This window comes from Nanorana parkeri, unplaced genomic scaffold (assembly GCF_000935625.1).
Source record: "Nanorana parkeri isolate BGI_ZX_2015 unplaced genomic scaffold, ASM93562v1 scaffold26, whole genome shotgun sequence".
Lineage (NCBI taxonomy): Eukaryota > Metazoa > Chordata > Amphibia > Anura > Dicroglossidae > Nanorana > Nanorana parkeri.
The window spans coordinates 3526610-3550933 of record NW_017306294.1 but is presented as its reverse complement, the minus strand read 5'-3'; positions in this window follow the sequence as shown (position 1 = coordinate 3550933).

Here is a 24324-nt window from a genome sequence, read left to right as displayed (position 1 = left end):
TTTTTTTTTTTTTTTAAATGTTTTTTTGGCAGAAAATCTTCTTTATTGTACCTGTATTTATCTTTTTATAATAAGTACAGGTAGCTAGATCTTGACAAACCCAGGTGCCAGGCCCAGTATTTTGGCCCTCTGGCATTTTTTATCACTAATAAAATCCTTTTCTGTACCCAGTGATCATGCTGGAGCATGATATTCTCTGAGCTGAGAACAGCTCAACTTTTAACTAAATTTATAGTACAAAAAGTAGGAGGTGAAGGCACAAAATTGTATATCTCTGCATAAGAGCTGAGCCAATTTCTACTCTTTCGAGCAGTTAAGGTGTACAAAAAACTGACATTATGAATTTAAAAACACATGTGCCAGAAGGCATGTAACCTGGATTAGTGGAGCACTGTGTTGAATATATTTGCCCCACTAGAAATTAAGCACACCTGTATAATCTTTATTATAAAAACTTCCATGCCAGAGGCTGGTAAAATAAAGGCCTGGCACCAAGATTTGGCAAACACTGTATAAAACTGTACTATCTACTATGCCCGAGGAGAAGATAAGCAGCCTGATAAACTATATTGGTACCTCTAGAGTCGAGGCGCACCTGTGAAATATAAATGTCATACTCTGTTATCCATTGCAACTAGATTCAATCTTCAACTAGAAAAGTGAATCATGATGTGTTACTCGTTCTAATAACTAGTCACTCAAAACTGGATGTAGTCAGCAGAATGATGAAAGATAAAAGGCAGCCCATATGTAAAGGATGAAAATAAATGATCAAGGAGCAAGTAACAAAACAATTTGAATAAAATGTATGTAAGCTCAATCACTAAAATCTCATATCATCTTTAATATAGTAATGTTACTTGAAATATTTTGAAAGCTACTGTTTCATTAAAATAATACTTGGTAATCCAGATACAAAAAGGGTTAAAACAGCATTTTCTAAACAGCAAAAACAAGGTAATAATGATGCACAATGCTTTAGGAAACTAAGGGGTTGATTTACTAAAGGCAAATAGGCCAATTACTTTGCTAAGTAATTTGCACTTTGCGGAGGAATTTTCCCCTTAGTTTGGCAAATGAGATGAAGCTCTGCTAACTTCCATCCCCCAATCATGTGCAAGCAAAAATACTGGGGGGGAGGGGGTTATCAAAACTGGAGCAGTTGCCTATGGCAACCAACCAGCTTCTCTTTTCAGTTTGTTTAGTTAAGATTTGAAAATGAAAGAGAGAGGTTGATTGGTTGCCATGTACAGCTGCTCCAGATTTTGTCTGCTCCAGTTTTAATAAATTCCTTTCTGGGTCTTTTTATTTTCCTTGCACATGATTGGGTATTCTTTGTAAAGTACAATTTCACCACATTCACTAATCTAAGGGAAACGTACCCTGCAAAGTGCAAATTCCCTTTGCAGAGTGAACAGTCTATTTCCTTTTAGTAAATCAACACTTGTTTTCCATTTAGTTAAGGTTTCATTTTACTTTAGGCTTATTCAATAAAGCAGGGCAAAGAACAATGACAATGGCCAAAACAGTAGTACAAGTTACTTATAACGTCCAGAGCTACCAATTTACCAATCACAAATCATCCCTTATATGAACCCACTACAGCTAACTAAAATGAAAGTAGTATTAAACCCTGGGTGCAAATAAATGTTTTGACTCTAACTCTATGTAACTAAATGTTAAAGAAATGTCTTTCCCCTTGTTATACAGCAAAACACTCACATCGTCCATTTGAAAACTCTTCCAGCTGTGTCCCTCTCTACTGTACATTGTGGTAACTTCCAGATAAGAGCAGGTAGTGTGCTTGGGACTACATGTCCCATAATTCCTTGCCCACCCGTCAAAATACGCATGCATGGCTCTATGCACAGCACTTGAGCAGTCAGCTTTGCCACACTGTTCATGAGTGTCCTATGCACAGCGTCCAAGCACACACAGAAGGAGAAGGACCCGGCTGGGAGCACTTGTCAATGTAAGGTATGGTATGCTGCTAGGTTTTATTTTCTTCAAGAAGGGCTTAATATCACTTTAAATCAGACTGGGTGCTATGGATCATTGTACTTTGTAATTAATTGTCATGACTTACTACAGATTGTTGAACCCCACATAAGACTGCATAGGTGGCAAGCTTTGGCATAACTCCCCCCATTCAGTATGCTGTTAAACTGAATACTGGGAAACCACAAATTGGAAAACATTTGCTTGTCAAATTAAAACATATTTTTCTAGCTCATGATGTAAAGTAAGAACTAAAAATTGCTCTAGGTTTTTATATATTAGTCTGGCTATGATCACATCACTTTTCCAAACAAGCGTTGTGATCATACGGTTGTAAAAGTTGCATTCTGTGCTTGTAATGTTGATTGTAAGCTGGCTCCAACTCTGCTTAATGTACTTCACTCAGTGAACTAACATTTCCTAAGGCACGATTTTATTCTGTTATTGGCTGCAGCATTTTACTGCCATATGCAGTGCCAGTGCAAACTGATGTTTTAAGTAATGTAAACAGTGAAACCAGTCATGAGAAGCTACAATTAATTTTTCTTTTTTTTTTCGTTTTTTACTTTTACAAGAAACTACCAGTTGTCTGCACAGTTTACAAGGATGTCTATTGTTACATTTCTAACCTCATAGTGAATTCTTTAATACTCTGTTTTAACCTTACAGTCAATTCCTGACACTTTGCCATGCTTGTATATACTTTGGGCTAGGGGCACCTGTTAAACCTCCATGGTCTTGTACATAGATACAATTTAGGGCACTCATCTTCCATTTCATTTTGAGTCTGACCTTCTGTAAGCCACTGTATCTTTTAACTTGATGTACATTTTTTTTTGCCTAAAGGGATAGTTTACTTTTCCACTAAAGTAACCAATGCTTTTAAGCTTCCCCATGAAAATAAAACCCAATAATGCAAAACACAAATTCTTGTCAATGGCATACATACAAAGTCAGAATTTTATATTTTATCATCTGAAGCTGCAACCAAACCAAAGCAAACAGAACAATTTCTTGTCTGTACCGTCCTTAAGATCGTTGTAGGTCAGTGGTAGTCTTGTTGTCTTTGTGCCAACTCACACCATGATATCCTCATAACTGACTTATGGAGCAAAGATTTTTTTTCTGTTCCTCATTCAGACCTTCTAAGCTATCCTAAGAAGTGGCCACATACAAATCCTATTTTTAAATTGTTCCACCTCTATCTTAATGTTAAACCATGGCACTTTTACAAAAGCAGTCCTTTTTCTTGAAATTACATTGCGGTTGCAGCTTAGATACAATAATTCTTCAAAGGATACCTGTCACTAACCAAAATTGCTCTGAGAGAAAACTTAAATCGGGGGTGGGGTACACATATAATATAGCATTCGGGAACCAGCCTGTCCAATATAAGTGCCAGCAGGATTTTTTTTAGGAGCCAACTCCATGAGAACAATTAGGACCTCAAAAGTTAGGTGGCCTCTATAATTTATAAGGGGCATTGGCTACCTGGCTCCTGGGATTTGTCTGGTCCTGACTTAAATCGAAAGTATCATTCTTTCACCTCCTCTCCTGCATACTAGTTGTGAAGCTGAACCTATGTCAAATATCTATTATTGCTGTTTTGCTTTGGGACAGATACCCTTTAAGAAAGACAAATATGGATGTTCTATGTTTCTAGCATCCCAACCATTTGTATCAAATAATGTCCTGTTGCATACTTATGTTTATAAGTAAGCTTAATCTGTTGGAAGCATAATACCTTGGTTAGAAGCCTCAAGTAGAAGCCACTGACTTGTAGACCGCAGACTAGCTTCAGACAATGATGTCACTTGCAGTGAGGCTGAATTTATTTAATTCCTCTGCTATGAAGCTATTCTGTGTGTCAGAGAATGGCAAATCCCATTAGAGGAAGGCAGGTTCACCTGTCTCTTATGAGAATGTTGGGTGGCTCCATGATACCTAAAGGAAAGATTCTTTAAAATGAATCTGCATTACATTTACTTAGTGTTGGTCATTTTCTCTGAACACTCGCAATCTATTTCAGAAAGGGGCACTTTGACAAATTCTGCTTCTGCCCTTACAGAGATGGTAAAATGTCAAACATTTGCAGTCTGAACTAATTGTATTTCTCTCTGTCGTAATGGCAAAGCTCCCTGGCTTGATAAACACTCCGCTTGAAGCAATGTTAATAAAGTAGACACACTGGCAGCTAATGTATATTTATCATTTTTGTTCAAATATACGGAGATAAAATGGCAAATGTGCATAATTTCAGAGTATTATGCACTGTGCCTAGATTGCCTTCTCCCTCGTTTTAACTCCTTCGACCTCAAAAAGCAAACTGTGCATATGTCACCATGAAGCAAATGTGGAAAGTTACTTTTTTTCATAAGAATTTATTCATTGTAATTTAAGATAACTAGACATTCATTATATACAGACATATGTATCATGTATTATTTCATGAGGAAAAATACACTGAAATAATCTAATGCTAATGTTATCCATGTATTATTCCGTATGGCTCTCTCTGCCCGTGGCCTAGGTTTATTTAATTAGACAAAGTGCAATACCCCTAGCGACCAATCAGCAGCCTCATATTGTTGGATGCTCTAAATAATAAAGATGAAATCTGTAGATAGGTGCCAGGCTGCCTGTAAAAAGCCTAATGTAACAACACAATACTCCTGAATATGAACAGGTATATTAAGCAACAGAGATTTGCTTTTTACAAAAACTGGAGCAGACAGAATTTGGAGCAGCTGTGCATAGTAACCAATTAGCTTATCTCTTCAATTTTTTCAGTTAAGCTACAACAACATGAAAGATAGAAGCTGATTGGTTTCCATGGACCACTGCTCCTGGCTTAGTAAATTCCCCTGAATGTATTTAGGAAATGGACACCCCTGTCACATCCCCCAGCTATGAGAACTATTAAGAATAAATATAAATATACCAAACATGATTGATTAAACCCAGAATTATCTTTTTACCTTTACTTATTAAAATAGTAAACAGGATAATTAAGAGATATGATAAAGGTTTTAGTGCAGAATAACACGTTTGGAAGTTAAATAGAACATTTTCATAGATAGCTGTACATTAGATCAAAAAGAGGGGCAATTGAGGAGGAAAGAGGGACAGAGAGATTTGGTTCTACATGAGGGCCATTTTGGAGGTAAGTATGCTTTTAAAACTGCTTCATCATAATTGCTCTTTGAACTGAAGGAAGGTTACTGGCTTCAGTTGCTGGCCTCACCTCCTGAAAAAGCTGAATGCCTGGTTATCATACTGTTCTTCCAGCTTCAGGACCCATTTCCACAACTGTGGAAATGGGTGGTGAAATTCAGGAAACCCAGTGTAGTATGTTGAACTGCCATTCATTTTAGATGGCACTCCAATATGCTCAGGCAGTCTAGCATTTTGTGAATCAAAGGTTCGATGTTGTGCATTGCATTGTGAAAAATGCTGCGTGTCTCTGATAATATGCAGTGAATTGGCTGCTTTAAAGTGGATGTATAGTTAAAATGTATTTCTTAGTTTTGGACAAAGTATGGGATGGTTAAAACCCCTGTAATGTTTTTGCTGTGTGTGCCCTTTTAGGGAGATCTTCCTTCTCTTCCTGTTCTGGAGATGCAATAGGAAGTGAGAGGAAATCTTTCCAAAGTATTCCCTGCTTAGTCAGTTGTCACTGCAACAAATGTCCCCATTGATTTACCCTCGCCTTTTGTTCTGATAGTGATTCTAAACGAAGGATTTTCCCTCAGTTTCCTGGTGACAATAGTGAAAAGGACAAATAAAGGGGTGGATCTCTCCAGTGAGGACACAGCAATAAAAACTTGAGAAAGTTCCGAATCCTTCCCCACTCTATTCTTAAAGAAACAGCTTTTGCCTTTACATACACTTTAAAGCTGAACTCCAGCCACAGAACTTTTGTATTTAGATAATATTTGTTTATCCTGTATCTCAGGTTTAACACTATGCATGTTAACACACTGCCCCAGTCTAAACATTTTAAAATTTTCTGTCAATGACCCAAATAAACAGGCAGATCAGGAGTTCTGACATCTCTGGCTGCATCTTATCCTGGATCCAGTGGCAGTCAGGCAACTAGCATTTTCAGAAGGAGGTTAGCTCCGGAAGCCTCCATAGGTCTCTCTGTACAGCTGCCCTTTAAATAAAGCAGAATATTTGAAAACTGCTATTGTGGTTGCAGAATATTTAGGAAAAGTATATTTTCTAACCATTCCAGGTGACTTGGGTTTGGAGCTGCCACAAGGGATTTGTGTGTTTTCAGTGCGCTGTTTGTAGTGCTGCAGCTCTCAAAAGACAGCGGCTTTGATAACAAAACAAACAAATTGTGGCTCTTTCATGAGCTGGCAAGAAATTCTGCAGTAAAAGTGTGTGTAGTGTGACATTTTTGCAGTCACACTAAAAATACTGATACATACAGTATATCTGATCTATTTTAATAGCCCTTAAAGTAACACTAAACTCAATGGTTAAATCTTAAAATGCATTCAAGCCCCTTAATTATTAACAGAAATGTATCTTGCACCACTCAGCTGTAGATCCTCAAATCATCTCTGAATTGGTGCTGACACTGTCCTTCCTTCTGGAGGGTGACTACTTTTGTTCTCCAAGGTCCCTGTGCGTTGTAAAGGAGCCACCGCTCCAAGCTCGCTCTTGTGATAGACTACAATCTCAATACAAATTAGTAAACTAAATGTGAGATTGCAGTCCACCACAGGAGCCAGCTTGGAGTCGTGACTACTTTACAACACACACAGGGACCATGAGGAACAAAAGTAGGCACCCTCCAGAAGGAAGGACAGTGTCAGTATGAATTCAGAGATGATTTGAGGATCTACAGCTGAGTGATACACAAATAAGATACACGTTTGTTAATAGTTAAGGTACTCGAATGTATTTTTAAGATTTAACTCCTGAATTTAATGCCACTTTAAATAACACTGCTTGGTGAATCCTATTCTACAAAAACCTTTTTTCCCATTTCCTATTGAATTCCAAGCACATGTGTTGGTGTCATGTTTATTAGCTAATAACTTTATACATGACACCCTGGGGGAATTAATGGAAAGTGTGTGGGACAAACTTTGCCTCGATTGGAATGCAGCCAATCAGCTTTTAAATTTCTTTCTCTAAACTATGTTGAAAAAATAAAAGACAGGCGCTGATTGGTTGGTATGGGCAAAGGCACTAGTTGAAACTTGTTTCACCACTTGTTTCACTAGTTGAAACTTGTTTCAGACACTCCTGTGTCTTGGCTCAGTAGTGTGCTACGGTCTGGCCATGGCCTATTTATTAACGTTGAGTGCAATAAAAATCCTTCCTGCTCTCACGTTTTACCATCCAGTTCTGCTTTATAGGGTTTTTTTCCAGGTTGTGTCTCATTCAGATACCTACAAAGCCTTGTGGAAGTCTCATTTTTCTCCGTGGATTGACTGAAATGTGGCATGATGACATTAGGAAGGTGGTGGTTACAGTGTTGCTATTTACTGAGCTGAGGCATTAGGAGGCAGAATACGCCGCTTTAATACAGATTTTACCCCCTCTTTGCAGCCTGGGGCACTTATGGACAGCTCTTAAAAGAGGGAACAGTTCCCAGAAACCAGGGACATCTGGTCACTCTTAGCTATGTTATTCTCATGTCTGGTTTCCTTCAGACCTATGCATTACTGTAACATGTAGTAAAATGCAAATGTTACCACAATACATTATAGATAGAGCATGGTACTTTGTGTATTATAGTGCCATTCATTTAGAAACTAACTACAATAGCCAACAATTCACATGTCATATGTTGTTGTGCACTGCTTTACAAAAAGGTGAAGGTCCAGGGCTACGCCCGAAATGTATTAAATGCATTAAATGGGGTTAAATGCTTATTTTTGCCTAGGGTACTTTAAAAAGTACATTTACTGACCTTATCCCTGCAGACTTTCTCCTCACCATGTGACCGGTCCCCTGAAGCCGCTTCTCTTTGGCTCTCCATCCATTGGTTGCACTCTAACAATTAGTTGCATCACTTACAATGCAGGACCAAGGGCCCACCTACAAACCAGAGCAATGGAGGGAAGAAGAGAGTGGTGGATGCCATGTGAGCAAGGGATTTAATGGCATAATGGACGAAAACTAACATTTAACCCTTGCAGTGCAGGGGAGCCTCACTGCAAGGTTAGTTTTTAATCTCCCCAGTGTTCAGCTTTAATAAATATTCCTGATTGTATAGTAGTTGTAAAGCAATTCTGCTTTAATGTTTGCATTGAAGAAAACGTGACGGTCTTAAAATAGGATAACCCAATGATGTTGTGCAGTAAACCATCAAATCACACAGCAGGGAGGCAAACTAGGAAGATAACTGCATCTGGACTGTTAGTTGTAGATTCTGATTTTCCTAGCATCACATACGACTCTGCCACTAATTACAGGGTACCTTGATAACCCATGCCATAAATAATGTAAAATGCAAAGTGTAAAGTGCAGTGACCAAAAACAACCACCTAGAACTCATATTGCCTTAACGTGACTACCATATATTGAAATCTGGTTGCTATGAGTTACTGCTCTTTACATGTTATTTCAAGGCATGGGTATGGTTTTTTATCAGTTAGGCACAAACTATTTGGCAATTCCTGCATATTTCAGAAACACTGGTATGTGAATAATAGTATTGGGAACATGGTACATTCAATACAGCTTGTATTTCACTTTCAGTTAGAAAGAGTTGCTTAGCCTTACCAGCCTCCTAGATCTTTAGGTACTTATGTATGTAGAATGTGCTAACAAGAAAATCTTTTTATATTGTCCATAGCAACAAGTCAATTTCAAATTGGCATTACTTGCATGGCAAAGTTGCATAGAAAAAAAACCAGACAGGTTTCTATGGGTCCTTTTTCATAAATGCATAGATAGTACCCTAGTTATACCCCATAGGGCTCATACACATGGCTGCCTGTGGCCGTACAATGTAAATTTTGGCATATTTTCCCTACCAGAGAGCCTTCCTGACGGGGAAAATACATTGGAATTCATGTTGCATGGCCACAGGAAGCCTTGTGCATTAGCCCATAATGGACTATCTGTCTGCTGTACTTGGAATTGGCAGTCACCTATTACCAGATTCCACTAATATCTTTTTTTGAAAGCTGTCTGCATAGTATAAGACAAGCGGCTCCTGCTGTTTATGTATAATGTAGATCAGGGCTCTCTGCTACTGGCTGGAAGGACAGCACGGGAGAAGCAGGACACCTGGGACATGGAGGATACATTGCTTTTTTCTGCATTACACTGCTGGCCTCTGTACTCTGCATCACACCACTGGCCTCTGCACTCTGCATTGTTACTGATCTCTGTTCTCTGTGTCACACCACTGACCTGGCGGAGTTAAGGGCGGGGCACGGTAGGGGTCAGGTGGGGCAACTGGTGGCGAGTAACTCTTAAGGCCTGGTTAGTAGCTCAGGACTTGAAATTTTGAGCCCTGATGTAGATGTTCTATGAACTGTAAGAATGAAATCGCTTATATTTCAAGTTGCTGGCCCATCTGCTTCCCACTGCAATCATTATTATTATTTGGGTATGGACTGGACCAGGGGTGGGCAAACTCGGCCCTCCAGCTGTGGCCAAACTACAAATCCCATAATGCCTTTGCCTCTGGTAGTCATACCTGTGGTTGTCAGAGCCGTGCATTGCCTCATAGGATTTGCATTTTCATCACAGCTGGAGGCCCATGGTTGTCTGCCCCTGGTCTGGACAAACTTCCCTTGCTGAATTCTGTTTTTAAATGATTAAAGCTGCTGCATTTGCATCCCTTTAGGCAAGGATGAGTCTTGCCTTAAAAAGTATCTCATGAAAGTTGCAACTCCTATTGCAAGGGAAGCCTTAAACTTGACTTGAATGTCATTGTGGACCTCTGCGAAAATCAGAGAACAAGATATAAAATTTCTGGAGACTTTGTTTACAGTGGAGGCACTGGCACATACACACACACGTGTGTAGGGGCCCTTTCAGCCATATAGCAGTGGTTTGATATGCAGGCCACCTATAACACATTAGCATCCATTTGCCATGCAAACTCAGCCAACATGCACTTATCCTTTCTGCCCCCTTTGCCTGGCCTAACAGATCCTACTCTTCCCCTCCCCAGATGCATACTAACCGAAATCCGGTACCTGGGATCCAGCGACACGTGCTCCCATGTTGGTGTACTTCCCACGCCAAAGTTCTTTCTCTTCTGATCATGTCCATGCAGTAGAGACCTGTAAAGTTCTATGGGGCTTGTCTACCTCCATCTCCCAGTCCATGGGACTTGGAAAATGGTTCAGGGGCTTCTTTTGGTGTGACATTTTTTTCAATGGAAGTCTATGAAAAACATATGTAGCATTTTTATACATTTTAGTGCATGAAAACAAGCGCGTACCCTCTAGCAACCTATACTTTATTTCACCATCACTGGCCAAAACAAAAATGCGTAACGCAAGAAAATGGATGAAACACATTAAAACACATGAAAATGCAGTGTGAATGGAGCATAAATGATCTCAGAAGCGTCTCAAACTGATGTCAAAAGCAAGCTCATCAACACAGCTGGAAGCCCGTTGACACAGCCCCAATGTTGTTAAGTAATTGCACACATAATATCAATATTCCGTTAAACGTTTCTTCCATCACAACCAATGACCCAATAACGTTATAAAAAGCATATATTTTGCTGTAATAAACTAGTATTACTGTACCATAAGTCATGCAATGGCAACACTCTCAGCTTGGCCCTGATTCATCTTCTTTGTGTTTGTTGGTTATAACATTTCTCAGAAGGCTCTTTGCTGTGCAGTGCAGTCATGCCCTATGCAGCCCTAAAGTGGTTTCTCTGAAGAGACTTTGGTAATGCAGGAGTCTAACCACATAGATAGATGTATTTATCAGTGAGGATAAATGAGCTTTTCAAATTCAGAAGCCATTAAAAATATAGACAGCTTAGTAAATATGCGAGTGGCTGAAAGCCAGGACATTCGTTGGCAGTGATAGGAGCTTGCTCCAAGCAGGCTGCAGACTAAACACAGCAGCCGCATCTCTGCAGCATCTCCTCACTTCTTTTGTTTGGCTTTCATAGCTAATGATACTCTTGGCACATCTGACCTACTGTAGTTCTGTTTAATTGTAAAACAAATCAAGTTTCTCCAGTGTAGGATTATGTATGCAAATCATAAAGTGAAGATGGGAAGGTTGTTTTGAAGATTAAATGGATGTTAGCTGAAGCTTTTGTGCTCAGTATCTGCAAGCTGCGGCGTGCTGCTCATCACCTGTAGTCTGCCACGTGTGGCCTTGTCTAGCTTTAGAGAAGTTAAATATTTTCTATGAAATATTAAGCACTAAGGGTTCGCTTAATGTAACTTCATAACCAACAATAGTGTCAAAAGGCTAGGGATAAAATAATAACGTTGTCTTATGGAGAGGCGTCGTGATTGTACAAGCTGTCAGCTTTGACGTAACAAGGACCCACGCACAAAAAGTAATTGGTAAGTTGATGATTTTGAGGGTTGTTGCTAAGTGTCCTTAGGGTTTGTAGATGCCAGGTTATGTCAAGTAGGGTTAGTTGAAGAGACGGATCTATGGGGAGAGTGTAAACCTCTGAAGGCTGGGAAACTTGATGAAGTGAGACAAAAATCAAGACAGTGGAATGATAGCAGAACAGTGAATGTACAGTAGGGCACAAAATGACAGCATGTGTTTTCTGTCACTGCTATTTTATAGTCTAACATTGTAAAGTCTTGCAAATGCTAGTTGGAATACGAACAAATTATCTTTGATTATGCTGACTATTAACTACATGGGTATTAAGATGCATGTTTGAAAATCTGCTGATCATGCTACTACAGTGAGTACGAAGAACCCAGATCTAAAGGGCATGTGTAGCTTGGTCTGGAGTTTATATCAGGTATCACGTTACTAGATTACCAATTCCCTGTGCTGAATTCTAGTCTGACTGGTGTATTAAGGTTATCTGTTGTTATTCTACCATTTGCTTGGTTGTGTTGCCTTAGGACAAAATATGCTGTCTTTCTATGAACACTTGAAGAATTAGTTGGATCCTTAGAGTGGCAATTCAGCATAACTTCACATGTGTCTATGATGGAACTCTGCCATGAGCCTCTTCTGGCCTCAGGGCAAAGCCAAAACATGTGATGTCTTGGTGGCACCTGAGAACAGCTGCAACTTGCTATCAGTGCAAAGTGGAATTTCCATTGGCCGTTTTATAGCCTAAGACAATTTCTAGATATGACTGCAACCAAGCATGTGGCTTTCAACACCACAATAACATTGTATGTGATTATGCCTGGAGTAAGTGGTAAAGATTCATCCACTATATCTAAAAAATTAAGATGATCCTTGCCCAATTCTTCAATTTACAGCTGGTACTGGTAATTATTGTATGTCTGTACACTCCCCCCAACCTCTCTGAACATCTCCTGATCAACTATTCTCACATCAAGAATCAATTGGTGGGTTTTCGATTTATTTGTCCCATTACCATTGCTTTGAGGTAAGGTGGTGCCAGAGATGTCTAGAAGGCCTATTCCATACCAATTAACTGATTTGCATGATTTATGAATGTATTTTTTCAAGAGTCTTAAGCATGCATGTTTGGCTGATCAAGTCTTTCAGCAGTCGGTTTGTACAAGCATATCCAATTACAAATCTATTTCTGTAGGTAGCCTCATATTTTTAAAGAATTTCACTTATACTCATGACGATCCTCAGCCATTCAGCATATTGCCCCAGCCATATAAGTGAATAGGGTGAGCAATGTATACAACTAGGTCACACAACGTAAATCCAATGCAGTCTAAAAAATTAACAACACATCTATGAAAAAAATGCTTGATGTTTATGAGATCCCCATACCTTCGCAGGTATATACATATTGAATAATTAGTAAAATTAGCTGTATGGCCATTTATCTTAAACATGTCACAATGGTGGGACACATGTGCAACATGCCTCCTACTGACTGTTGCATTGGGCATAGACAACACATGTTTCTACTTGTTTATTGTAGTAGAATATTTAATTTGTATATTAGTAGCCATCACCACTCTAGGAACTGAAGCAAAATAGTAACGTATTCCCATTTAAATATCAGATCATCTACACAAAAGTTTATGTTTAGACCAAAGTGCTCTGAAGGAGATGTATTTTGAGGAAACAGGCTGCTAATTCTGACCGTTCCTTCTAGAAAAACTAGTTGCCTGGCTTTCCCTTTGGGTGTTTGATGCCACACAAGCATGAGCAACTTAAGAGTTTTGACTCTGGACCTCTTACAGTAGGTCATAGGGATCAGGTTTGGGTTCGCCACTACCAATCTACTGGGATTTACAAAGTTTGTGGTTTCTGAACCTTTGGTCGGAAACCTTGCAAGTTAGCCTCCAGAAATAAGGTACGCCTAAAATGCAATGCATAGCCTTTGCCCCCATGGTTATATGGGTCACCAAAGCCAATAATTTCAAGGAACGGAAAACCAGCCCCCTTGTTATGAAAGAGTGAGCTCACAACAGCCATGTTGAAGCTGTTAGTCTTTATTTTGTGACATATCTGGATTTTATTTATGTAGACTTGTGCAGTTGCTAATCCACTTAAAGATGTGTTGAGTAGTATTTGCTTGTGAATCATTTCAAACTGGGATAATAGACACATTTTATGTTTGATTATACATTTAATATAATGCAGTGATAACCTAATGGCAACAGTGACTTTTAAAGAAACTGATTTACTAGCTTGCTTAAGAAGCAGCACCAGTTGTAATTTTTTGGTGCTTTGCTTGTAATAAGTCAAGCTGTCTAGCAGTCAGTCCACCTCTCATGAATAAAAATTGACAAGCCTGTGTTTATTATAGACCTTCTACACTTTTTGCTTTAGGGAATATTGCACCTTCTGCCTATTTAATTCATTAATTATTTTTGGCATGTTTTAGACTTTTTCACACAGCTTTACTCACATGTGATTTTTAACACTAATTCTCACACTATGGTTTTTAATTTACGCTAATAGATCTTTTTGACAGCTGTCACTGTATGTTTGGGGCTAATGTCAATCACACATTTTATCGTATGGAGATGTCATATAGATTTGCTAGTCATGATTACCAGTCATCTGTAAATACCATGTTTACTGCAAAAGACCAGCACACCTGCAAGTGAGGACACTGAGGGCCAGCCAACAACCTAGGGGAGCAAACCAAGTGAGTAAAACAGCTATTAATAGCACCCTAGGCAAAAATGATTATTTAGCCCCTCTGCAAGGGTACCTTTTGGAATCCCCCGGAGTTTAGCTTTTTAGTTAATTTAGCCATAGATCTGTATTGTATTTTTATTAGAAAAAACTCCATACAGTTATATATACGTATAAAGTTAGGAGCTCCTTGGTACAAGTGGTCAGATAACTTGAAATTCATATGAATATTTTCTTGAGTAAAAAAGCGGCTTTATTTTATTTCATTCACCTTTCATTTGAATTTCTAATCATTTGTACCAGGGTAACTTTTTACCCTAAATCGGACTATCTGTTGAGTGGTCTGTTCACCACGTTTGGAGTGCAGCACCTTAAGACCACAATCAGGTCATGTGTCACCATAACCTATTGTAGAGTTACTTCCTCAAAGGATAAGGAAACTTTTGGATCTATGCACATTATACACTAACTTTTATATGTCAAACCCCACTATACACATACCCACTAGATCTGTACACAGTTATATTTAAGCCAGAACTTTTTATTTTGAAAATTACTCAATCGGATAGGCACAACTGGAATAGAAAGTAGAACGGTATCCAATGGACTTAAAGTAGCATTAAACTTTCGATTTAAAATGTTTTTTTTTTTTAGCTACACCTATCAATAATACAGTATAGTCATTTTGTACCATTTTACTCCAAACCTACTTTTCAATTTATCAGTATTCATATGCTTTGCTATCAATCCGCAGCACTTCCCAGAACTTCCAGTCTGGGAACATGCACTGTTCACATCACAAGCAGTCATATTCTTTGCTCTGGAGTGTAGTGGGAAAAAGCCACTGTCAATTGCTGGCCTCAAAAAGGAGTAGGGGAGTGATTTGGAACAAGGGCTTGGTACTGCCAATGAGCTGCCCGCTATGTAGGGGTATTCTAACAGGAGCCTGCGGCCCTGTGGGTTGAACGACAACATTTGAAATGCTTATGGCCAGCTTTACTCAAGCAAACACGTGTCCCTTGTTTATATGAAAAAAACTGGCTGTTAAAGTGGACCTTTACCCATATCTTTAAAATGACAACAAACACACCTTTAGAAATGTTTAGTAATGACAATCTGCAAACACATACTTCTAGATATTTGAGGGCCTTGTATTCTTTGCATACCTTATTTCTCTTTTCTTTCCAAGTCTTCTGACAGTGGCCATGTTTTCTAAGGGCAGATTGCTAGCTCTCCATTTACTTCCTTGAACTCTGGCACATGTGATTAGACATGTGACTAGGACATTTGATCATGCACATCATCTCAGGGGAGGAAAATACCTTTCCCTGAGATCTCATGAGATTACAGATGAGATTTCCCAGCAATGCTTTGCAGATGTAGCCTACCCATGATGCAACACTTTGGCACTTACATAATTTGTACCAGAACTGGACCAGGAAGTAGATGCAATCTATTTGTAAGTAACTGAAAAACAAGTTTGTTCAACTAATTAATGTAAGATGATTTTAAATCAGTATGGGGAGTTGCATGCTGATGTGATTTTTAGTAAAGGGGGGTAGAGGTCCACTTTAATGTTATAAAATCAAATGATCTGTAGTCAAATATAGGCTGGATAGTTTATATGATACTTTTCCAGTCCCAATTTCAGTTATTCAGTTTTTGTGATTTTCTTTCTTTCTTACAGCAAATATATGTGGTGACGCTGATTGTTTTTGATTTGCATCAATGCTGAGACTGCTTGTTTGGCTCCTTAGACAGTGATAGGCACTCTCTTAACAAGGTAGTGCCTCGGTACATGAAGCGATTTCCAGCATCATGCAGCTGCAAGACTCTTTCAGTTCCAGTATGACCTAGAGATAAATAATGACTAAGCTCAACCCTCAGTACGATCCTCTGGTCCTGAAAGATCCATCTCATTTGGATGCTATTAACAATTTATTTCCTTGCTCAGAAACTCAGCATGGATGCAGACCTGCTTCCTATGTGGTTTTATTCTTGCTAATAAAGTACATACTGCTTAGTCAGGTCATTTGTGGGAAAAAGATTGCAGCATAGCAATAAGAAAGTGCATGTGTGTGTATGTGTGTGCGTGTGTAGTTCGAATATAATGAAAGATAGATGTATTACATTGTATGAATACATTTATCATCTTTCTTTTTTTTCACCTGAGTAAGATCTTTGAGTGCCTCTTGATCATCACCGAATACATCTTGTTAGGCTGCATCAGGATATTTGCTCACTATTTGTGTGTACCAGTATCCCCTCATCCTATCTTTATATGTAGCATATACTAATGTACAGAATATTCTCATTTGCTGAATAACAAAACTCAAAGCCAAGAAAATCTATGTAATTTCAACACATGACATGTAACTCCTTCATTATCCTTGTTTGCATTGACACGTTAAAATATATTTGCTACCTATCCACACATCCACTATGCATTCAATCCTATAGAAGAAAAAATAGATGGAATTAGAACTGCATCAGTAAAATGTCTTATTTACCTTGTACAAAAACAATGCAAGCCTGTGGTGTCGTAGAAGTCAAGTAAAATCCACCATTAAAGATGGTCCATTGATAGATATAAGCCTGTTAGTATATATGAATACCATTATAGTATTGGTTTGGTTCAACAACAAAACTCTCTTGCATAAATATTGTTCTGTATTCAGTGATGTATTTACTACACCATAACCATGTAAAAACATGGCTCATAAAAAAAAAAACAGTACCAAAAGACTGAAGCCTTTACTTAAGACTGTTGCATGACTGCCACAGTAAGAGGAACGCATTACATCTACTGGTTAACTTGGTACAGTCTATACTGGTACATTAAAACCATGTTCTTGAATCTGTAGCTAGGCTTCCAGATCAAATTATGTATTCAAGTAGAAATCCCACTCTTTCCTTTGTGTTTGGTTCACAACTATGCTGTGTTAGATAGAAAGTCAAAGGGAAACTTTATGAGCCCATTGATACCTTCTTGTGTGTGTTGCATGCACACAGAACAGCGTACATTCTGCCTTAAAGGAAAAGGAGGCATCTTCAAGAGCATGCATTTACAGTACCATTAAGCGTGTTTTATATCACCTTTAAGACCCTCAAAATATGGTGTGGTTAGATATGCTAAAATTGAAGTTGGTAACAGCTGGTCAACCGCCAACTTTGCTAAGATCTGGGTGCAGGAAGTAGGGGTTAGCTCTTGGCTTCCCCCAAAAGTCTTTTTTTTTTCTTTTGCATATCAGAGGGCCTTTGATTTCAAGGGTCCCAGAGTATTGAAAATACATTGAAAAAATACATGCATACAGCTGAGGGCAGTGTATACCTAGGACTGCAGGTGCAGTCCACCCCAGGTACAGGCAGCTACAGAGTGCTGTGCGATTGCAGGAACAGGCAGATTGATATCCTGCCCAACAGTACCTGCAAAGGGTTAGATTTTCTAGAAGGCTGTGTATGACCAAAATAGATTGTGCTATACATGGCAGAGGTAGTTCTCATAAGCAACATTGGCACGCAGGGGTAGAAGGTTTCTTATACCTGAGCCATCTGCTGTAGCAAGAAATCTAGCTAAGAAATAAGGTGGATGTGTGTTCAAGTGTATATATCACACTTAAGGTACTACTTTAGCACATCTTTCCTAATTCTCTACACCTTTTACTCTGTCTATGGTAACATTTGCCCTTTTGTTGCCTACATAGTATCACAATTCCCTGTTTGCTGCCCACATATTGTAGAAGTTGCCCATTCGTAGGCCTGAAATTATGAAGATTGGCATATTTGGCTTATGTATTGTCAAATCTCTGCTGTTTAGAGGACCATATTGCTATAATTTAATCCCCTACAGACCTCTCACTAGCAAACCACATTGCTTTTATCCTGCTATATCGATTACATTATGTTTTTATACAACACCTAGATAAGGAAAATGTTACTGTCTCTGTTCTTTTCTGCCCATTATTAGTGTTCGCTTCATTTTATAATCATTACTAACAAAATAATATTCTAGGTAAGCCACTGGCTGAGGGTCTGTTTTTATCATGTTTTCTGCTTTTAAGCTTTTTTTTTGTATGAAAAGGTTGACTTTGCATTAAAATAAAACTATAGTATAAAGGGAATACACCATCTTCTATATTTCCACTTGTGTATTGCAGTTTCAAATATTTTGCCCTTGTGTCAAACCTTCATTCTGGATGGTGCGGATTCGGTCTTGGACTAATATTTTGGTGTTTGCTGATGTGTTTGTGTGCTCCAGAGGGCTGATTAATTTGAGTAAACCTTACAGCAGTTATACTGTGGTTAACACTTATGCCTTGCATGACTGTTGGTCCCTGGTTCAAATCCCACCAAGGGCACTAGCTGCATGTTTGTCCTGTTCTTGCATGGGTTTCCTCCCTCACTGCAAAGACATGGTAGATCAAATGGCTCCTGCCTAAACTGCCCTAGCATGTGTATACTCATGAAATAGGGATCTTAGATTGTTATGACTGTTTTTATGTAAGTTCAGGGATCTTGAACTATGTGCCAGCCATCTTTGCCTGCACACTTATACTTTTTCAAATATTAGTATGAAATGTCTTAAAAGTAAATGAGTGGTTGACTAACTTAGAATGTTACATTCTGGGGGAAGAGTATTTCTTTCTGTGCTAAGGACTAAAATTGCATCTAGTGATCATAGATTTTCGTAAACTATATTAAAGTAACACTGCAAAAAAAATTATAATCTAAGAACATATCCATTTCAGTGAAGTAGATGCATGCGGTGTGTTGCTGGGCTTTGTACAGCACCATTGCTTTATTCCATATCTTACTATTCCATGTTACTTGTTTAGGGCTAAGTAACAGGTTTTCTTTACTGCAGGAAAGGTAAGGAGTACATACTTTATTTCCACTTGCTATCTTGTTCACCCACTGGAGCCATAGTAAAACTTGTACTTCCAAGTATGGTGGTGCATTGGACCTCTGCATGGCTTTTCCACAATGCTGTGTGCTTGGTGCTTGCACTGCCAATCAACTAGCCCAATTGCTGTGATGTAGGGGTGTGAGAGAGAGTCCTTAATCCTGTTTTTGTTCAGATTATACCCAGCGGACAAACAAGGTGGCAGAAGAATGCATGGATTGTTATCATGTGTTTCTTACTCTCCCTGTTCTAAAGCAGACTTGTTATTTCCCCTGAATGGGCAAAGTGCATGTTTGCTTTAAGTAAGTCTGCATGAGTTATGAAGGCCCTGCATGCTGTGATGTTTGCAACAATTTTGTGAATTTTTAATGCAACACAGATCACTATCAAAAGCCTTCCTTAAATGTGATTGTTTGATAAACCATTGACAAGTAAGACATTAAATAACAGCTGTCACACAGAAGACATGGCAGCGCTATATAAATTGTTTACCTGTCTGAGAGTCAGAATGATTTCATTACATAAGCAGTACCTGATCACTCTGCCAGTAAAGGCTTTAGCAGCAATTTCATTTTCACTCAGAATTACATAGTCCTATTTTCTTAGCAAGGAAAATGAAACAGTGGCACAGATGGACTTGTTAAAAGTGTCTATTCATTTTGAAACTCAAGTAGAAAACCACTTTTGATGTCAAAGACAAGCAGTACATAAAGCAGGAGTTGTACAGACTTCATGATTGCTGATACCGGACGACACTTCTTGCTGTCAAGAAATGTTGGCTTATTACAAATACAGTGTAGGGAGCAAAGGGCAACAACTCATACAAACCAATTGGAGCTCACTTTGCTGAAGTCAAACCAGTGCATAGTCCATTCTGAATAGGTGCTTTGAGTACTGCACTATGCACTTAGTGCTTGGTCCTTATTGAAGAAGCCTAATGAAGTCCTGTAGTTAGAGCTGCTTATGCCAGCCACCTGGATAGAACGTGGCTGTTTGAAACATCTAAGATTGCTCAAGTGTCAGTACTAATTATACATCAATTAGCTAAGAAACTGTTGCCAAGAACCCCAACATGGATAAGTGGTAATGTCATCTGTCAGCTTTACATTATGTGCAGACACATTTTCTCTCATTGTTTTTACTTACATAAAGTAAGGATTAAGAGCTTGTCCACACCAAATGCAGACCAGATCTGCATGAGTTTCTTCACATGCAGTGCAGTGCGTTTTTTTATTATGCGTTCCGGGGCGTTTTTTTAGTTTTAGAATGGGCTTTCAGTGCGTTCCAGGGCATTTGCATGCCTTTTTGATGCATTCCAGAGCGTTCCAGAGCAGGTAAAATAGGGCTTGCTGCAGTTTTTTGACATGCTCTGGAACTGAACGCTGCGATGTGAACTAGAGCCCAAAATACCATTGGAATACATTGGACGCAGTTTTGATCTGGTCTGTAACTGCTCTGCTCTGCTCCTGGAACGCGCTTCGTGTGAACAAGGCCTAATACTCTTCAACTTTAGTACACTAAAAATGTAGAGAGCATCCAGCTAGTAAATCAGGTAATTGTCATGTAAATAAGTAGTTTTCTATTCAAGTAGTAGTAAACCATTGCTAAATTATGTTTAGCTTGCTAAAGTGCTGCATATATAAAACAGTTGCCCTTTTTAAAATACAATACTAGTTTTCACCTTTCTTCACCCTTCTTTGAATCTCACTGCTCCTCTAGTCTCATTGAAGCCAATTCTTATCTACATGCACTCCAAGGATGGCTGCATGGCATTTTTTAGGGTGGTATTCCCGATGACACCGGTAGACCATGTCTATGCAATGTGTGTTGAAATGGCCTTTGTGACAAATTGACAACATGATGGGTGACAGCACAGTTGAGGGACAAGAATAAAGCATTGTTATCCTATAACAGGAAGTGTCTGAACAAAGATTTAATGGCAGGATCAATCGGTATAATTTCATTGACAGCTGTAGATTGAAAGATTTTGAAATTAACAAGTGAAATTTTGCATTGGCATGTTAAAGCTTATAATGAGGTTTTAGTGATTGGGCTTACTTTAACAAAAAGTACTCATACAATTGCAGAAATAGAATGAACGCTGAGAACCTGAGTATTATGTTATTGAAATATAAAACTAATGCCAGAAACTGAATTTAGGTCTACCTGCCCTCCACGCTAGTTACATTCTGTAAAAACCACATAATAGCACTCAGATGTGTATTTACCTGTGACCCAGAGCAGTCACCCTTACTCTGTGGGTTTTTACTGCTGTCATGGACCCTATTAGCGGGGGTTTACCCCCACTTCCTGCCCTGCTGACAATATTTTACAAGTACAAGAAGTTAGGGGAACTTTCCAACAGCAACACAGACAGAAGTAAAAATATTTTTTTAGTAGAGTAGTGCAAGGGAAAATGTATCGTATGGATTCTTGGACAGCAGTAAGAATTAGGAATTCTAGCTCTTTCCCATTTTACCTAAAACAAACAAAGTTTTTGGCTTAACAAGGAATTTAAGCATCCCCTCCTTTAGACAGGGAAGGGCCAGTAGCTCTCCTTTACTGTAAGCAAGTTCCCTATGTTAGATTGACAGTGCTCCTTAAATTAATAGAGCTTGACTGGCTTACAGTGCGTTCTCTCTCTCTTGGTCTGAGTACTGGTGTGCAGAGGAATGCAGAAAGCGAATGAAAAATTCAAATATTAAGACTATATTTAATGAGTTTTGATGATTACATAACTGGATTAAATAGCTGCTTTTTATAGTTGCTTTCAAATAGCTTTGGCAGACGCCCAAGACTTTGGCAACCATTTGCTAGAATACCAAATATATTATTCAAATAGATACTATTGTTTTATATTTACATTAGTTAATTGATATTATGTAGCTTTTCAATTGCATCTTCACCCTGCTACTGCTGTCAATGGGTGCCCAGCTGACAGTGATGAAAATAGACATGTCTTCTTTCTTTTGCTGGGATTTCTCTCTCCACTGGCTTGATAAATGATGGCAGAGAAGATATGAAGACTCCTTTGTTATATTGCATGGCGATACCCGCCTGTGCATTTCTGTGTGAAATTGCCAGAGTGAGATGTGACTGAGAGAATAGCTTGATCCAGATAAAAGTTCCGCCTTGAGTTTCCCATTCACAGAGCTGTGACAATACAGTCTCTCAATGTGTACATGCCACCTGGACAGTCAGGAAAATATTCAGTGAGAAAAAGCAAGATTTTTACGTGTGTGAAAAAACCTAATAAAAACTTTGAAATAGAAAAAGCAAGATTCAGGCACCTCTGGACATCATCAAGGTTGGTCCTTCTGATTCTCCAAGTGCATTTGTTTTTGCAGATTAGCACAGGCAGCACAGAAAAGGGATGCAAGGGCAAAACTGGTTAGAATATGTTGTAGCTGCAGTGTGATCAACTATATATGCTAAGGCTTTTGAAAATGTTCTACAAGATGGTGTTATTATTCAGACATACATTAAAATAGTACCAAATCCAACACAGTTTTTAGATGGAGTAGAGAAGAGTTAGAACACCTGTCAGATTTTTATTGTTCTGTCTTTTTTAGGGAGATTCACCCTCTCTATTTGTTCTGATGACCATTAACACTGAAAATGAAAGTGAGAAAAAAATCCCAAAGTCTGGTGACCCTGGTGAGAACCAGGAATTTCCATCACTTTAGATAGATTTTCTCTCACTTGCTGCTTTTTCCAAAGGACAGGAAGTGAAGGGAAACCACCACAATGGGCGACAGATGGCAAACAAACCTAACAGAGGTCATAACCTTCCATTACTCTATCCAACATGAAAAAAAAAAAGTTGTGGTTTTATGCTCCCAATGCCTATCCTTTACCGGAACTTCCGGTATCGGAAAATTGATTGGCGAGTCATTACACGCTGCCAGGTTTCCTGATTGGCCAGGTAGCTGTGTAATGACTCCCTCGTCACAAGGGAGCATGGAACTTGCTTCCCAGCCATTCAGGAAGGGGGGGGGGTAATGACTAGCTCTCCCCTTCCTAATTGGCTAGAAAGCCGGCTCCATGCTTCCTCATCACCTGGTGGAGCATGGAGCCAGCTTCCTGGCCAGTCAGGTCTGGAAGATGGCCAATCAGGAAGCCAGGTGATGAGTTATTACCCGCCCCCCGGCTTCCTGATTGGCCAGAAAGCTGGCTCCATGCTTCCTCGTTACCCGGTGATGAGGGAGCATGGTGATGGCTTCCAAGCTAATCAGGAAGCCGGGCTGCGAGTCATTACATGCTGCCCGGCTTCTTTAATGGGACTTTCGGTATCGTCGAGTACCGAAAAAATATATATCGGTACTCGTATTTAATACCGAAAAACGGGAATTGGTGCATCCCTAGATTGAGCAATTTGTGCCTCTCAGATAAGTAACGACTGTCACCAATGATCTTTTTAGCTATCCCCAAGGGGGAGTGGGGGAATCTTCCTAACGACTATACATTTAAGGAGCATTCATTCCACTGACCATCACAATAATGTACCTTGAGTTGAATAGATATAGCTATTTTTAGCAGAGGTTCCTTGAAACACTAGTTATTCCAAGGGCTCCTCTATAATAAAAAGGTTGTGAAATTCTGATATAGAACAGTAAATACATTTTTGTACAATGTGAATATTTGCTGCACAGACTCAGTCTACATATTTGCTTGCCCAGTACCAAATGTTATTTTATTTAGACAGTTATGCACACATTACTTTCCCCTAATGAAGAAAATGCACAGTTCACAAACGTAATTCACATGTGAGGACATGAAATATAGAAGAAAGATTCCATTGCCCCCAAAGTTTTGTTAGCATTGTATGTTTACACTGGCAGGAATTACACTGCAGCTGGGACAGGGGTCAGCTGAACTATCATCTATTCACCGCCTTCTGTGTCCCAGGAAACTACATAGCTATGCAATCACCGGGTGAAAATAAACACTATAATGCACCGGCAGATTAGCAGTAGGCATACTGCTGGGTTTTATTTACTTCATAGCTCTTGCCTTAGGTGTCCTCTGGCAGAGTCACTAAGCTCCTTCTCCATTGCTTGCTGGAAGTGATCTGAAACCGATCCTCAGTGTGCTTTCCCAGGAACAGCTGGGCACTTTCTGGCGTTGCCTCTTCCAAATGCATACTGGATACAATCGAGCGATTACAATGTTTGGTGTCTTTAGCATCA